At 41.3% G+C, this 5887-nt stretch overlaps 1 non-coding gene across 1 annotated transcript; it reads left to right on the top strand.

Annotated features, from left to right (window-relative positions):
• The first annotated feature begins 712 nt into the window (after positions 1-712).
• On the top strand, positions 713-784 carry trnaa-agc (transfer RNA alanine (anticodon AGC)). Its single transcript has one exon. It is a non-coding gene; the product is annotated as a tRNA-Ala (tRNA).
• Positions 785-5887: the final 5103 nt, after the last annotated feature.

Raw genomic sequence — 5887 nt, 5'->3', positions numbered from 1 at the left:
CTTTGGTCTTTAAGCTGACAAACACACCACACGCCACTCACTCTATAGATTAAATCTGCTGATAACACAAAACACGTGACCCTGTGACCCTGCATGACGTTTTGCTCCAACTTTCCAGAACTAATAGGAGGAACAGCATGGATCGTTCTGAGCAAGAACTCTGACATCACCATCGTCATGAACAAGAAGGCAGTAGGACTCAACTTCAACAAATCTGAAATGTCCCCTTAAGCTCCTGCTACTTTGAACTGATGCCTAAACCTTCAGTTTCCATTCATCACCCAGAACCTCTCACAACCCCAGAAGAACAAGCAAAGGTTTGGAGCAGTAAAGCCTTCAATAATGACATCATCATGTTTGAGGGTTTTCTTCCCTCAAACTGTTTCTACCAACACGACAGAATCCTGGAAATATTTCAGGTGTTGACCTCCCAGCAGCCTGAAGGTCAACCTGCATTATCTGTTATGTTGCTGAGCAGAGGAGGGAGCTCAATGGTAGAGCGCTAGCTTAGCATGTGAGAGGTGGTGGGATCGGTGCCCTCGTTCTCCAGAAGACTTCAGCTTGTTCTGTTGTTGAGCTCTGATGAAACCACTGACTTTGAACCACACACAAAGTGAAGGAGTGACTTAAGATTGATGGCACCTGAGGAACTTCTAGGTTTCCTAAAATCAACTGGAAATTCATTCACCAGTTAAACAGTGACTCTACCAGAGGGGGTGTAGCTCAGTGGTAGAGCGCATGCTGAGCATGTGTGAGGCCCTGGGTTCAATCCCTGGCATCTCCAGCTGGTCCTTTGTAGCCTTCATCTTGTCAGCTAAAGTGATCCTTAAATGTGACAACAGTCGATTCACTATCAGAAGACATCTTCTCCATGTTCAAGGTGGGCGAACTTTCCACAAATGTTCAAAATTACTTTTGAAAATGAAAACATAGATCAAACCTGCCCTGTCAATCACCCACAATGGGCGGATCGTCCCACTCCCTATCAGGTTCCCCACTCCGCGACCCAGGAGGCTCCCTCTCCCTATCAGGACTAGAAATCCATTGGGGTCTCCCTGCTCAGGTAGGAGTCCTGCCCACAACGTTAAGCTGTTGATGTTCAAGAGGAGACAACATCTGATCTTTGTTAGATCCACCAGTCAAAGGGTTTCTTTATGGGCTGTAGCAGCTGAGAATGAGGAATTAATAACCATCTTAGTGAGGACATTTTGAAACATGATGACATTTTATTGACTTGTAGCACTGCAAAAATCATCTCCCCTCCAAAAACCCTCTTCTCCAACTCTGTACTCAAGTTGTCTCCTCATCAGGCACCACAGGATCCAGGACGTTCAGTCAAAAAATCATTAGTGATTTTAAAAATGGCCATCAGACACAAAATAAGACTTCAAACAGGTTTACAACTTTATTTGATGTTGACACATTTTGTCCATTTTGCCTCCACACTGTCCTTCATCCCATCATTTAACATCAGGACTGCTCCCAGATCAGCTCCATGACCTCATCCCTGCACCAGAGCACCGCCCAAGTTCATCAAGGACAGCCAACATGAGCAGGTCTAGATTCACCTCCATCTTTGGAGGCTGTTGAATTTCCTCCTGAGGACCGTCAGGCTGTTTCCTTACTTTGCTGTGACCCAACAGCAGACAGCAACAAGGACTATGGTGCACTTGGTAAAACCACCATCTGGAGTCTGGAGCAAGATGCTGATGTGATCCTTTGATGAGTTTAGAATCAGTCAGAGATCAAAGACTGAAGCAGGAGATCAATGCTCAGAACCCAGAGATCAAACACAGAATTCCGACATCACACATAGAATTCAGACATCAAACACAGAATTCAGAGATCAAAGACAGAATTCAACGATCAATCAATGTGAGGAACCAGCGTCTCATGTGAAGATGCTTCTGAACTCATGAAGTGAAATCCTACCACATAGAGATGAGTGAGTCCAACTGGACCTGAACAGGAGAGAAATAAAGGAGTTATTGTTATGTAATTGTTATTTATTTCCAGGCCAGGTGAGGGTTGGATTTTATTGGTTCATGTTGAAGTGAACTGACAGTGGGACTGAGGACCTGGGCTGAAGTCCAGCTCACTGCTGGTTTAATAAAACCACCTGATTGTTTTTCCTATCAGCTCTGATCTGATGGAAGAAACAAAAAGCCAAACTTCATTCGTCCGTGTCCAAACTCCAAGTCTGTTGATGTGCAGCACTCCAGTTATTTGTTTCTTTCCAGACAGAAGCAGGTTGGTGGAGGAATAAAACCTCAACAGTGAACAAACAGCAATGAGAGAAGTGAATCCTGCACTCAGAGAAGTTGTGTCTGCACTCGCCAACCAGGAAACGCGTCTATCTTCTGTGTGACTGAGGCAGCTGCTGAGAGCTGCGTTTCTCAGCTGTGTGGGGGCGGGACTCTGTGTGTGATTGACAGGTCAACTGTCTGCCAGACAATGTTGTGGGGCACAAACACAAAATGCGAGGTGCCATTTCCATTCTGGGTCAATCAGCTCTGGGACCGTTTTGTCTTTTGAATGCGGGTAGCAGCTTGTAAAAATGCCCCGGCTCAACCACCAGACCTCTGTGTACACTGTCAAGAAAAAAAACTAGAAAAAAAACAGTAAAAAGTCAGTCAGCAGAGTTTCCAGACGAATACCGTCAAATTACAGTAATGAACTGTTCCACAAAATTACATGGAATAAACTGTAAAAATACACAGCAGGTTTCACAGGCCGGACTCATTAAATTACAGTCCATTTAGTGTTGATAAATGTGCATTCAACTGCAGGAAAACAGGCCCATCACGTAAAAACACATGAAGAACAAGGACCTTTCAGGTTCTTCTCTAAGTTCAGGGCTCTTACTGGTTCATTTATGAAACAAACCAGTCTATGAGCAGGAATTTCCCATTAAAAAGTTCATTTGACAGTGGAAAAGCAAGCATAGTCCATCAAAATAGCCAAGTTTAAGGTCAATCGCTGTCAATTGAAGCTATTTAGTTGTTACTTTATGAAACTGAGCCAACTTTCTACAGTGATTTCCTGTTAGATTCTGATTTCTCCAAGTATAAAAACTACAACAATGTATAAACACAGAATCTGTACTTTGAACAATAGAGAATTTCTACATATTTACAGTATCAGTCCATCACTTTAGAGGATTGGAATGTAAAATAATCATTGGACAATGGAAATCATTTATCCTTGAACAAAACAACTTCAGTGCAGAGTTGATAACTGCACTTCAAACTTTGAACTGGTGTCCACATCAATGTGGAATTTGAGGAGGCCACAGCCACCAAATTTCCCAGAGTTCTTGACTATTTGCAGTCTCTTCCCTTGGAGAAGTCAAGTGGAACTACAAGACAAGGAGCAGAAGTCCAAGCTGCTGGTGGACCACGTGGTGCTGTGTTGATGCTACTTTCCCACTCAAAGGGGATCGTGCAGGAATGTTCCACACGGTTGACCAAACTTCCATTGCAGAAGAGATTCAGGCAGTTCCACCCACGCCATGCATCCTTGTATGCTGTAAGTGTGAGGCAATACAATACAGTATGTTTCAGTGACATACATTGAGACAGAAGACCTGGTTTATTGGGTGATGTTTATTGACATGCCAATTGGATTGTGGTGCCAATATGGCTGACTTGGTCGGTGTAAATCTTATCATCAATAAACAAAGTACACACAAATGTTCATATTACTTTTCTAGACTTTAGTCCCCAAAGGAATTTCAGGCACCTGAAAGTGACTTTCATAAATCTGTGTGTGTGTGTACAGTACATGTCCCCAAAATGGACAATAAAATTATTGGTCCCCAATCTCAAGGATAAAATGATGCTCCAGTGATGTAGTGAGAGTTGCTACAAAACTCAAAATGATGCTGTCAATAATACAGTAAGACTTGCGACTAAGATCAAAATGATGCTAAAGTGATGAAATGAGAGTTTCTTCTCAACTAAGAAATGATGCTCCAGTGATGTAGTGAGAGTTGCTAAAGACCTCAAAATGATGCTACAGTGATGTAATGAGAGTTGCTACGATCCTAAAAATGATGCTGTCAGTGATGTAGTGAGAGTTGCGACTAACCTCAAAATGATGCTAAAGTGATGTAATGAGAGTTGCTACTAATCTCAAAATGATGCTACATTGATGTAGTGATAGTTGCTAAAAATCTCAAAATAAGACTACAGTGATGTGGTTAGAGTTGCTAAAAACCTAAGAAATGATGCTACAGTGATGTGGTGAGAGTTGCTACTAATCTCAAAATTATGCTAAAGTGATGTGGTGAGAGTTGCTACTAATCTCAAAATGATGCGACAGTGATGTAGTGAGAGTTGCTACGTACCTCAAAATGATGCGACAGTGATGTGGTGAGAGTTGCTACTATCCTCAAAATGATGCTACAGTGATGGAGTGAGAGTTGCTACGGACCTAAGAAATGATACAACAGTAATGTGGTGAGAGTTGCTACGAACCTCAAAATGATGCTGACTATGATGTAATTACAGTTGCTACTAACCTCAAAATGATGCTTAGAGTGATGTAATGACAGTTGCTAAAAACCTAAGAAATGATGCTGACAGTGATGTAGTGAGAGTTGCGACTAACCTCAAAATGATGCTTATAGTGATGTCGTGAGAGTTGCTAAAAACCTCAAAATGATGCTCCAGTGATGTGGTGAGTTGCTAAAAACCTCAAAATGATGCTCCAGTGATGTAGTGAGTTGCTTAAAACCTCAAAATGATGATACAGTGATGGAGTGAGAGTTGCTAAAAATCTAAAAATGATGCTGACAGTAATGTAGCGAGAGTTGCGACTAACCTCAAAATGATGCTTATAGTGATGTCGTGAGAGTTGCTATTAAACTAAAAATGATGCTAAAGTGATGTAATGAGGGTTGCTAAAAACCTAAAAATGATGCTCCAGTGATGTAGTGAGCTGCTTAAAACCTCAAAATGATGCTACAGTGATGTAGTGAGAGTTGCTAGAAACCTGTAAATGATGCTACAGTGATGTTGTGAGAGTTGCTACTAATCTCAAAATGATGCTTCAGTGCTGTCATGAGAGTTGCTACATATTTCAAAATGATGCTAAAGTGATGTAATGACAGTTGCTAAAAACCAAAGAAATTATGCTACAGTGATGTAGTGAGAGTTGCTACTATGCTAAAAATGATGCTGACAGTGATGTAGTGAGAGTTGCTACGAACCTCAAAATGATGCTCCAGTGATGTAGTGAGAGTTGCTTAAAATCTCAAAATGATGCGACAGTGATGTGGTGAGAGTTTCTTTACAAACTCAAAATGATGCGACAGTGATGTGGTGAGAGTTGCTACTATCCTCAAAATGATGCTACAGTGATGGAGTGAGAGTTGCTTAAAATCTCAAAATGATGCGACAGTGATGTAGTGAGAGTTGCTACGGACCTGAAAATGATGCTCCAGTGATGTAGTGAGAGTTGCTAAAAACCTCAAAATGATGCTGACAGTAATGTAGTGAGAGTTGTGAAGAACCTCAAAATGATGCTACAGTGATGTAGTAAGAGTTGCTAAAAACATCAAAATGATGCTGACAGTAATGTAGTGAGAGTTGCTACGAATCACAAAATGATGCTGCAGTGATGTAATGAGAGTTGCTACTAATCTAAGAAATGATGCTCCAGTGATGTAATAAGAATTGCTACAAACGTAAGAAATGATGCTACAGTTTTGTAGTGAGAGTTTCTACGAACCTCAAAATGATGCTACAGTAATAGAGTAGGAGTTGCTAAAAATGTCAAAATGATGCTAAAGTGATGTGGTGAGAGTTGATAAAATCCTAAAAAAAATTATGTGACACTAATGTGGTGAGTTGCTACGAACCTCAAAATGATGCTACAGTGATGT

Source organism: Aulostomus chinensis, chromosome 1, assembly GCF_037954235.1.
Source record: "Aulostomus chinensis isolate RoL2024-O1b breed Wild chromosome 1, RoL_Achi_v1.0, whole genome shotgun sequence".
NCBI lineage: Eukaryota > Metazoa > Chordata > Actinopteri > Syngnathiformes > Aulostomidae > Aulostomus > Aulostomus chinensis.
Note: the sequence above shows the minus strand (reverse complement) of the source record. Positions and strands in the feature narration are given on the sequence as shown.